Source organism: Myotis brandtii, unplaced genomic scaffold, assembly GCF_000412655.1.
Source record: "Myotis brandtii unplaced genomic scaffold, ASM41265v1 scaffold363, whole genome shotgun sequence".
NCBI lineage: Eukaryota > Metazoa > Chordata > Mammalia > Chiroptera > Vespertilionidae > Myotis > Myotis brandtii.
Window position 1 is genome coordinate 4583164 of NW_005363938.1, and position 12484 is coordinate 4595647.

A 12484-nucleotide genomic window follows, 5' to 3' on the forward strand; every position below is an offset into this window, starting at 1 on the left:
CTGGGGATGTGCCCACAACCAAGGTACATGCCCTTGACCGGAATCGAACCTGGGACCTTTCAGTCCGCAGGCCGACGCTCTATCCACTGAGCCAATCCGGTTAGGGCTCTTTGTAATTTTTTAATATGTTTTAAGTTTACAAGAGCATTTCTCATTCTGATATCAGATGAATGTGTATTTCTAATTTTTAGTTTTGAAAAAAATTCCTTAATCATCTAGAACAGTGATGGTGAACCTATGACACTCGAACTCATTTTTTTGGTTGATTTTTCTTTGTTAAATGGCATTTAAATATATAAAATAAATATCAAAAATATAATCTTTGTTTTACTATGGTTGCAAATATCAAAAAATTTCCATATGTGACACGGCACCAGAGTTAAATTAGGGTTTTTCAAAATGCTGACACGTCAGGCTCAAAAGGTTCGCCATCACTTATCTAGAATGTAGTGTATCTCTACATTAGATGAGTCTGTAACCTAATTTTTGTACAGATCTATGTTTAATGAATATTTGTATTCTGGATATTACCTGTTTATACCTTCATGTTTTCTGCCTTCTGGGTTGTCTTTTTTTTACCTTATTGGTAGCAGGAGGATTTTATTTTATTTTAAAATCTTTATTGTTGAGAGTATTACAGATGTACAGTAAAACAGCTTGGGTGGGGTGGGGTATCAGAGAATCACTAGGGCCAGGCGAACAGTGTGAGCCAGGTTGATGGAAACTCAGAGATATGGTGTCTATCAGTTGTTTTTTTGGTGAGGAAGGTCTCAGCATAGGACGGTGACATTTGCCAGCACTTTTGTCTGGAAGAAAGATGCCCCCCACCCCTGCCATAACCCAGTTCTTGTCCTGATTCTTCCCTCCAATTGCACCCCTCCACACGGATCCCGCCCAACCCCAGGCCTTCACCATCCCATTGTCTATTTCCATGGGTTATGATTCAATTGTTGATAGATATGTATTTATTGCATTTTATTGTTTGTTTGTTTTTTCTTCTTAAAGAAGACCTTTTAACATTTCATGTAATTCTGGTTTGGTGGTAATGAACTCCTTTAGCTTTTGCTTGTCTGTGATGCTCTTTATCTGACCTTCATTTCTAAATGATAGCTTTGCTGGGTAGAGTAATGTTGGTTGTAGGTCCTGCCTTTTCATCACTTTGAATATTTCTTGCCACCTTCTTATTTGGCCTGCAAAGTTTCTGTTGAGAAATGAGTCAACAGTCCTATGGGTGCCCTTCTGTAGGTAACTAACTGCGTTTCTCTTGCTACTTAGAAGATTCTCTCTTTGCCTTTAACTTTTTGCATTTTAATTATATGTCTTGGTGTGGGACTCTTTGAGTTTCTCTTGTTTGGGACTCTGTGCTCCCTGGACTTGTATGTCTATTTCTTCCACCAGGTAAGGGAAGTTTTCTGTCATTATTTCTTCAAATAGGTTTTCAATTTCTTGCTCCCTGTCTTCTTCTTCTGGCCCCCCTATGATGCAAATGTTGGTATGCTTGAAGTTGTCCCAGAGGCTCCTTACACTATCTTCATATTTTTGGATGCTTTTTTCTTTTTGCTGTTTGGGTGGGGGTTTTTTGCTTCCTCATATTCCAAATTGCTGATTTGATTCTTTGTGTCCTCTACTCTACTGTTGATTCCCTGTAAATTATTCTTCATTTCAGATAGTGTATACTTCATTTCTGACTGGTCCTTTTTTATGTCATTGATGTTCTCTCTAAGTTCCTTGATGTTGTCATTAAGTTCCTTGAAAATGTTACTAAATTCCTTGAAGCTTGAGCATCCTTATAACTATTGTTTTAATCTCTGAATTTGGTAGTTTGCTTGTTTTCATTTCACTTAGTTCTTTTTCTGGAGATTTCTTCTGTTCTTTCGTTTGGCACATTTTTCTTTGTCTCCACATTTTGGTTGTTCCCTGTGTTTATTTCTATGTATTAGGTAGAGCTGCTATGTCTCCTGGAATTGGTAGAGTGGCCTTGTGTAGTAGGTGTCCTGTACGGCCTCCCCAGTGGCTCAGCCTCCCCAGTCACCTGAGCTGGGCACTCTAGGTGCACTCCTGTGTGTACTCTCCCACTGTAGTTGACCCTTGCTTGCTGTTGGCCTCACTGGGAGGGATTGACCCCCAGGCCAGTTGGCTGTGTGGACCAGCAGCTGCTACAGTGGGAGAGTTGCTGTGCAGGAGGCACCCCTATGGAGCAGGACTTGCTTCAGTGGGGCTTTGGTGCTCTGCAAGCCTGCCTCTTGAGCATGTGTTGGTAGTGGATGTGGTAGGGTTGTAATCAGGTGTGCTCTGAAGCTGACCATGGGGTGCACTGGCTTTGAGGCCTCCTGGAGGGTGCAAAGTCAGCTATTGCCTGAGCCCTGCCTGGGGCCACCTGGCATGAGCTACAGAGTGATCTGCAGATGGCTGCTACTTGTGTGGGGTTTGGAGGTGTCCAGGAGAGGCCAAGGCAGGCCGCTACTAGTGCTGGGCCTGGGGCCTCTTATTGAGATTTATATGGCATGCTGAGGCCAGCTGCTACTTGTTTGAGAGATTTTAAAAAAGTCTGAAGCCTGAGCCAGGACAAGCTGTTCATATGGAAAGACCACTGCAAACAGCTTGGGTGGGGTGAGGTCTCAGGGAGTCACTAAGGCCAGGTGAACAGTGTGAGACAGGTTGATGGAAACTCAGATATGGCACCTGTTAGTCGGTTCTTTGTCAGGGGAGGTCTCAGCATAGGACAGTGACGTTTGCCAGCACTTTTGTCTGGGAGAAAGCTGCCCCCAAGTTCTTATCCTGATGCCAGACAAGGTGGTTACTCCCCCTATGTCCCTGGATCCTTTTAAGCTGCTGCCCTAGCGCTGGAGTTCGGAGGGAGTGAGTCCAAGGAAGTCCATGCTCCAGCCCTTTAAGTGGAACACCTTGGACTTCCACAGCCTCTGTATCCATTCAGCTACAATTCTTGCTGGTTTTTACAGCCTGAACTTAGGGAGATCTCTCTTCCTGACATTGGCATCCTGGGCTGGTGGTTTTAGTGTGGGGCTGGGACCACACTTGCTCTTCACAGGAAACCTACTCAGCCAAGGTATCCTTCCCTTAAAAAACGCCACATGTGGATTTTGGACCAGCCTGTTCCGTGCCTCCAACCCTCCTACCAGTCTCAATGTGGTTACTTCTTTAATTCTCTAGGTGTAGGGCTTCCATTCAGCGAGATTTTAGGCAGTTCTGAATGATGGTTGTTCTGTGGTTAGTTGTATTTTATAATGTGGTTGTGGGAGGATGTTAGTGCCTGTTTAACTATGCCCCCATCTTGACTGAGTAAGAGGATTTTAGATACATTAGTTAATTCTTTGTTATATGTGTTATACATATTTTCTCCTAGTATCTCACTTTTCTTTTAATTTTGTTTATCTTTATTCATATAGGTTAAACTTAAAAAAAAACCCGTTAAAATCTTTTTTTTATTTTTCAATTATAGTTGACATGAAATAGTATATTAGTGTCACGTGTGCAACAGTGATTAGACATTGTATATCTTACTAAGTGATCATCCGGATAAACTTTGTATCCACCTGACACCATACATAGTTATGAGAATAGCATTGACTATGTTGCCTGTGCTGTACTTTATATCCCTGTGATTATTCTGTAACAACAGTTTGTATTTTTTAATCCTCTTACCTTTTCCACCCATTCCCTCAAACCCCCTCCCATCTGGCAACTGTCAAATGTTCTCTGCATCCATGAGTCTGTTTCTGTTCTGCTTCATCCTTTTTTTGTTGTTTTTTTAGATTGAATTGTTGATAGATATGCATTTATTGCCATTTTGTTCATCTTTTTTTTTCTTCTTTTTAAAGAAGGCCCTTTAACATTTCATGTAATACTGGTTTGGTGATGATGAACTCCTTTAGCTTTTTCTTGTGTGGGAAGCTTTTTTTTTTTGACTTGGAAATTTTACTTTATTTACAAACATTGTGCTATAAACAAAGATGTAATTCTACCCCTTTTAAATATTATAATCCATAATTTCTCGTAAAAAACAAAACACATTTACATAGTTTTAATCTTTCTGCATAAAACTGTATTATGGGCCCTAGCTGGTTTGGATCAATGGATAGAGCATTGGCCTGTAGACTGAGGGGTCCCGGGTTCGATTTCGGCCAAGGGCACATGCCTGGGTTGTGGGCTCAATCCCCAGTGTGGGGCATGCAGGAGGCAGCCAATCAATGATTCTCTCTCATCATTGATGTTTCTCTCTCCCCCTCTCCTTTCCTCTCTAAAATCAATAAAATATATTTTTAAAAAACCCAACTGTATTATGGGATGAATAAAATACAGAATGATCTAAGACAGTGGTTGGCAAACTGCGGCTCGCGAGCCACATGCGGCTCTTTGGCCCCTTGAGTGTGGCTCTTCCACAAAATACCACGTGCAGGCGCACACGTACAGTGCGACTGAAACTTCGTGGCCCATGCGCAGAAGTCGGTATTTTGTGGAAGAGCCACACCCAAGGGGCCAAAGAGCCGCATACGGCTCTCGAGCCTCAGTTTGCCGACCACGGGTCTAAGACATAAAAACAAGACAAAACAAAACTTACCCAGCATGAATGCCCTAGTGACAAATGGAAATAAAATTAAGACTCACACTCCTTAATGTAGTACTCCAAGAAATGGAAACATGATACTTTTGGGACAGGTAAATGCTTCACAATAAAGTCTTACCTTGATAAGTCTTATTACATAGTATAGTTTATAATTGTGATTGTTTAGGATTGCTCTTAGAGGCTAATGTTTATGCTGATTTAAAAAAATAAGTCATGGTAAAAGGGTATAGACTTTTTTACCAATGAAAATATGTAGATACTGATCTGGTCTTATCATTTAGACCGATTACTAAAATAGTAAATGCATGAAAATAATTTAAAACAAAAACACAATTGCCATGTGACTGACTTACAAAATTATAAATCTTCCTAAAGTCAGACTGTATTGCTCCTTGATAGTTACTGTAAATTTGAATTTTTCATAGCCAAGACAGTATAGACAAAATATTTAACCAAAGAGTTCAAAATAAATTCATCCCAATTACCTATTTATCACTTTATATGTAGTAATTACTTTTTTAAATCCTTTAAGTTTTATCTAGGAGGATAATCACTCTCCGAGCAACATAACTAAGTCACAAGGAACTTCAAAAGTTAAAAAAAAAATCATCCCTGCCCTGACTGGTTTGGCTTAGTGGATAGAGCGTCGGCCTGCAGACTGAAGGGCCCCAGGTTCGATTCCAATCAAGGGCACCAGAAAAAAAAAAATAAATAAATAAAATAAATAAATAAAAATCATCCCTGAGAAGTGAGAGAAAAAGCTCTAAAAACACAGAAGTGACAGTCCTGCACCCTTTGAACAATCTTTACCATAGCACAAACTTTTATTAACAGTCAGCAATCAAATGTATTCCAATCCTGGATAATTGCTGCCTCTGATGATCTGATCTTTTTATAATGAAACTATTAAGTGCAACATTTTTAAGAATCAGATAAATAGGGACTCTAGTTTTATTATCATATTTACATTTTTGGTCAAGTCCAGGGACAGCCAGCTAAGATATGTATATTCCAATAAAGATCAAAGTAATAACTTCTGCTGGCAGCTCCTCTGAGTCTCCATTTCCTCCATTGACCTTCACCTAAATAGTAAAAGCAATACAATTGCAACTGAGTTTACTATTATCAATGGCACTCATTACGGTTCTTACAGATCGAATAAGGTTCATTAGTTGATATTTAATTCTTGGCTCCTCTCCAAACCCGCCAGTTCCCTGGTCTGTTCCCCAGCCAATGTTCTTGAGGAAACGCTCCTCCTGCAGCCGACGATGGTGTTGACCCAGAGCAGGGCCACCTGCAGCAGCGAGTACAGGGTGAAGGCCATGGTCACCAGGAACCACCCCAAGGCCTAGCAGATTCCTCCGCAGCCGCCTCAGGGAACGTGGGCAGAGTGTGGGAAGCTCTTTATCTGTCCTACTATTCTAAATGATAGCTTTGCTGGGTAGAGTAATATTGGTTGTAGGTCCTTGCTTTTCATCACTTTGAATAGTTTTTTAAAAATACATTTTTATTGATTTCAGAGGGGGAGGGGCAGAGAGAGAGAGAGAGAAAGAGAAAGAGAAACAACAGTGATGAGAGAGAATCATTTATCGGCTGCCTTCAGCACGTTCCTCCCCACCCCCACTCCCCAATGGGGATCGAGCCTGCAACCCAGGCATGTGCCCTGACCGGAAATCAAACCAAGACCTGGTTGGTTCATGGGTTGATGCTCAATCACTGAGCCATTCTGGTCGTGCTCATCATTTTGAATATTTCTTGCCACACCCTTCTGGCCTGCAAAGTTTCTGTTGAGAAATCAGCTGACAGTCTTATGGGAGTTTCCTTGTAGGTAACTGTTTTTTTCTCTTGCTACTTATAAGAGTCTCTCTTTGTCTTTAACCGTATGCATTTTAATTATGATGGGCCTCTTTGGGTTTCTCTTGTTTGGGACTCTCTGACTTCTTGGGCTTGTATGTCAATTTCTTTCACCAGGTAAGGGAAGTTTTCTGTCATTATTTCTTCAAATAGATTTTTAGTTTTTCTTTCTCTCTTCTTCTTGTACCCACATGATGCGAATGTTGTATGCTTGAAGTTGTCCCAGAGGCCTCTTACATTATCTTTATATGGATACTTTTTTCATTTTGCAGTTCTGGTTGGGTGTTTTTTGCTTCCTTATATTCCAAATTGCCAATTTGATTCTTAGCTTCATCTACTCTACTGTTGATTCCTTATAAATTATTCTTAATTTCAATTAGTGTAACCTTCATTCTGACTGATTTTTTATGCTGTTGAAGTTCTCACTAAGTTCCTTGAGCATCCTTATAGCGATTGTTTTGAATTCTGTATCTGGTAGTTTGCGTGCTTCCATTTCATTTAGTTCTTTTCCTGGAAATTTCTCCTGTTCTTTCCTTTGAGACCTGTTTCTTTGCCTCCACATTTCTGTGCTTCTATGTATTAGGTCAGTGGTTCCCAAACTTATTTGGCCTACCGCCCCCTTTCCAGAAAAAATATTACTCAGCCCCTGGAAATTAATTTTTTTTAAATTTTCATAGCAGTTACTCATCGCCCCCAAATGCACCTGTGGCCATCACCGCCCACCCTGGATCGCTGCAGCGCCTACCAGGAGGCGGTAGCGCCCACTTTGGGAATCACTGTATCAGGTAGTGCTGCTATTTCCCAGACTAGGTAGAGTGGCCGTATGTAGTAGGTCTCTTGTATGACCCAGTGGTACAGTCTCCCCAGTCACCTAAGCTGGGCACTCCTGGTGTACTCCTGTGTGAGCTGTGTGCCCTGTGTGCCCTGTCCTGTTGTAGTTAAGCTTTAATTGCTGTTGGTGTCACTGTGAGGGATTGTCCCCCAGGCTAATTGGTTGCGAAAACCTGCTGCAACTACAGCACAGGAGTTGCTGTATAGGCACTGACCCTACGGAGTAGGACTTTCTTCACTGGGGCTTTGGTGTTCACTGAGCCCACCCATTGAGTGTGTTGCTCTTGTAGGTGTTAGGGTTGTGATCAAGCATGGTCTGAAGCTGTGCTGGTTCTGGGGCCTCCTGGGAGTTGCAAGGTCAGCCACCACCTGTGCCTTGCCTGGGGCTACTGGACTTGAGCTATAGAGGTATCTGTCTGCAGATGGCTACTCCTTGTGCTGGGTTTGGAGGTGCCCAGGAGAGGCCATGCTACGAACCAAGTCTGGCTGCTGCTAGTGTCAGGCCTGGAGTCACTTAGCAAGAGGTATGAGGTATACAGAGGCCAAATACTGCTTATTTGAGAGATTTTCGGAAAGTTCAAGGCATGAGGCGAGAGAGGTCATTTGTATGGAAAAACTACTGAAAACAGCTTGGGTGGGCCCCCAAGTTGGGTGGGGCAGTGTCAGGGTATCACCAGGGTGGTACGAACAGTGTGAGCCAGGTTGATGGAGACTCAGATATGGAGCCTGCCTGGCGGCGGGGATAGGATCTCAGGAAAGGAATAATGGCCTCTGCCAGCACTTTTTCTGGCTTAAAGCTGTGCCCCTAGCTCTCTGATGGCAGACAATTCAGTTTCTCCCCATATGTGTCTGGTTCCTTTCAAGCTGCTGAGCCAGTGCTGGAGCTCCAACGGAGTGAGTCTTAAGTCCTTGCACGGGCCCTTTAAGAAGAACTGACTGGGACCCAGCAGCCCTCAGTCTCAGCCAGAATTCCTGCTGGTTTTTATAGTCAGAAGTTATGGGGACTTCTCTTACTGGTTCTAGATATCCGGGCTGGGAGGCCTGGTATGAAGCTGGGAACTCTTGCTTCTTTCTCAGGGGGGACCTCCACAGCCAAGATATCGCTCTCAATTTTAAACTGCCACACGTGGGTGTAGGACCAGCTGTAGTTGTAGGACTTCCATTCAGCTAGATTTCAGGTGGCTCTGAATAATGGTTCTGTAGTTGTAATTTTGATGTGCTTATGAGAAGACTCGAGTACCTTACTTATCTACACCACCATTTTGACCCCATATAGTTTAAACATTATGTGGTTCTATCTTTGATTTATTTGTAGCTTTTGGGTGTGTGTGTGTGTGTGTGTGTGTGTGTGTGTTTAATCTTGTGCAAAACATACCATTCCAAATATTGTTTTAAAGGTATTAAAATTTGTTTTCAGCCGAAACCGGTTTGGCTCAGTGGATAGAGCGTCGGCCTGCGGACTGAAAGGTCCCAGGTTCGATTCCGGTCAAGGGCATGTACCTGGGTTGCGGGCACATCCCCAGTGGGAGATGTGCAGGAGGCAGCTGATCGATGTTTCTAACTATCTCTCTCCCTTCCTCTCTGTAAAAAATCAATAAAATATTAAAAAAAAAATTTGTTTTCATATCTCTTTTAATTTGTGTGGAATTTACTTTTGTATCTAGTGTGAGGAAGGGATCTTGTTTTTTTTTTTCTAAATTGATAGGTTTTTGCCTATTTCCATTTGTTGACTTGGCCATATTTGAAATGCCATAAGCATTTCCTTATATACCTAGGGCCTCTTGCTGGATTATCAGTTCTGTTCCACTGATAATTGTTTATGTTTCCATACAATTCCATGACCACCATCTCCTTCTCCCGTGTGGCTTTATATAGTAAGTTTGATATCGGATAGGGCAAATATTCTCATTTTCAAAAATTCCCTGGCTATTTCCATGTATTTACTGTTTCAGGAGAATTTTAAAATTTATTTTAATGAGTTCTGAAAAAAACCCCATGAGATTGTCATTAGAATTGTACTGAATTTATAAATGAATTTTGGAAGGAGTTACTCTTCACCTAAATCTTCCCATTAAGGAACAAAAATATTGTATATTTCTATTTATTTTGGAGTTGCTAATCTGATGCGATTTTAATCTGTATGCCCATTTTGGTTTTATTTTGCATGTGATTTATGTAGTGCTAGAAATTGAGAAATTTTATGATGGTATTTCAGTTGGGGATCTGAGGAATATTAGAAGTCTCTTCAGTCAACAGCCACATATTTTCAATTCTGTAGGGTCCCTGCGAGAGAGATTTGTATTTAAAATTGTACTGACAAATGAAAACCCCAAATGCTTTGCATTTCATTCTTAATTAGGCCTTTGGTACCAAACTCTTCTAAGATGAAGGCTAGAATGAGCCCAGTTGCTCATGTGGAGATGCTCTTTTTAAAATGTAGTGAAGCTTAATTTGTTTCAAACTGTAACAGGCTATGAGATGGGACCCCTACACCTCCCCAATTCTCAAACAGCTAGATCTTTCCTTGTGATGTGAACAACGCCTGCTCTAATTAATTTCTATCAGTGCTCAGGGCCATGTAACCAGAGAGAACCCATTTGCTCTGGCTGACTGCTGATCTGGCCTTGGCCACCTGCCTCAGGCCTTTTCTGTCCAAGTAGTAGGTTTGGCCCTGGCTCTCACTTGGAGAGGGAAAAGCCCTCTCTTGAAGGCTTCTCATACCACTTCAGTCACAGGAAAGGAGCAGAAAAGTGAGCCTGGGCCTGTGTGCTAACCTTTTAGTGATGATTCTACCCAGTAGCACACAGACCCAATAAGTCCTCTCAAATCTGTCCTCTTCTGGGGTTTTGATTTCTCACTTCTCAAGACTACAAAAAGTTTCAGCCATTCTCAGAAGTATTCTCTCTTGGGTTGTTGCTTGTCTCAAATTAACCAGAAAGAGATGGAGTAAAAACTGGCTTGTTGAGTATTGCACATAACCCATATTTTTTCTTAACTATGCATAACCCTGCAGTGAATAACTTATTACTCGTGAGACAATTCTTCCCTTGCTTAATGGTTCATGACAAGTTCTTAATTTTCCTCCTACCACTTTGTTCCTTCTCAGTTTTCTTTACTGGCTTATCCCCCTGTACCTGCCCATTAAATGTTGATGTACTCGGAATCAGCCCTACACTCTTGACAGTCTTCTTTCCTAGTCACATTCACATTGATGGATTCACTTATGGATGAATTAAAAATTTATATTCAAGCCTGGATGTCTTTTAGCTCTAGTTCTGCGTATCTAATTGCCACCCGGACATTTCTATTTGGGTGTCTCAAAAGTACTGTAAATTTAACATATCCAACATGTTTTCTATCTCAAGTGAAAAGCATAATCACCCAAGCAGTTGTGCAAGTCAGACACTTGGGAGTTGTCCTTGGTTGTTTCTTAACCCTCCCCTACCCCCACCAAATCCAACCAGTCACCAGTTCCAATAGATTTTTTTTAAACCTTTTTTGTTCTGATTTGTAACACACATACAGAAAAATCATTGAGCTTTGCATATGTGTGTGTGTGTGTGTGTACACACACACATTTTTTAAATTTTTGCTGAAATAATTACAAAGCATAACCCTTGCAACCAACATTCAGGTCATCAAATAGGTGATTGTCAGGACTCCTTAAATTCCCTTCTCCTTTTTAAAAGTAACCTGTGTCTTGAATTTTATGATAATTTACTTTCTTATTTTTCTACCTAAGGTTGCATCCAAATTTGTTAGTTTAATTTTGCCTACTTTTTCAACTTTATATAAATGGAACCATATAGTTTATATCCTTTACTCTGGCTCCTTTCACTCAACATTATTTTGTGATATTTATTCATGCTTTATGGAGCTGTAGTTTGTCATTGCTGAATATTCTATTATATGAGTATATCAATTCATTCTTTTTTTTTCAGATGGACATTTAACTTGTTTTCACTTTGCAGCAATTATGAATAATGCTACTCTGAACATTTTTGTGTATCTTCAATTTTTGTTGGTAATGCCAGACTGTTTTCCAAAGTGGTTGCACTAGTTTAGATTCCTGCTAGCAATGTACTATAAGAATTCCTGTTTTTCTGCCTCATTACCAAGCATTAGAATTGTCAATCTGTCAAATTTTATTAATCTCCTGATATATATATATGTAATGGATTTTTATGTGTAATTGGGGTATATTTTTATATACAATACAGTGCAAAAATCTTAAAATATATAGGTTGATGACTTTTTTATATATACATTACTGTTACCCAGATGAAGATAGAGAACATTGCCATCATCCCAGAAAGTTCACTCATACTTCTTTCTAATCAGAAATTGTTATTCTGGCATACTCTTTTGTTGTTGTTGTTAATCCTTACCTGAGGATATTTTTTCCATTGATTATTGATTTTTATTATTTTTTTTAGAGTGGAAAGGAGGTTGGGAGGGAGGGAGGGAGAGAGAGAAAAACATCAGTGTGAGATAGAGGTATCAATTGGTTGTCTCCACATTACGCCCTGAGTGCCCCAGGAATGAACCTGCAACTCAGGTATGCCTTGACTGGGAATCAGACCTGCAATTCTTTGGTGCAAGGGCCATTGCTGTACCACTGAGCCACACCAGTCAGGGCTTGACATACTATTTTGACTTCCACCTCTATAAATTTGTTTTGCCTATTCTTGGACTTCATGAAAATGGGCTCATAAGAACGTGTGCTCTTTTGTGTCTGGCTCTTTTTGCTCAGCATAATGGTTTTGTTTGTTTTTGCAGTGCATCCAAGTTATTGGTTTTATCAGTTACTCTTTTATTTAGTTTTTAAAATATGTTATTTTTTTATTTTTTATTTTCCTTAGAGAGAGAGGAAGGGAGATGGAAACACCGATGAGGGAGGAACATCATTATTTGGCTGTCTCTTGCATGCACCCCCACTGGGGATTGAGCCGCAGCCAGGCATGTGCCTTGACCAGGAATTGAACCAGCAAGCTCCTTGTTCCTGGGCCGATGCTCAACCGCTGAGCCACACCAGCCTGGCAATTACTTTATCATTGCTTAGTTCCATTGTGTGGTTGTCATTTTCTTTTGAGTATTTCTAGGTTTTGGCAATTATGATTTAAGCTGCTATAAATAGTGTCATGCAAATATGTGTGTGTAGATATATATACATATACTAGTGGCCCGGTACACGAAATTTGTGCACGGTGCGGG

The 12484-nt window shown here is 40.8% G+C and overlaps 1 protein-coding gene and 1 pseudogene across 1 annotated transcript in view; one reads left to right on the forward strand and one right to left on the reverse strand.

Annotated features, from left to right (window-relative positions):
• Positions 1 to 12484, forward strand: part of VKORC1L1 (vitamin K epoxide reductase complex, subunit 1-like 1) — a 147544-nt gene that overhangs the window by 91966 nt on the left and 43094 nt on the right. The window lies entirely within an intron of this gene.
• LOC106727098 lies at positions 5245 to 6014 on the reverse strand (annotated as a pseudogene).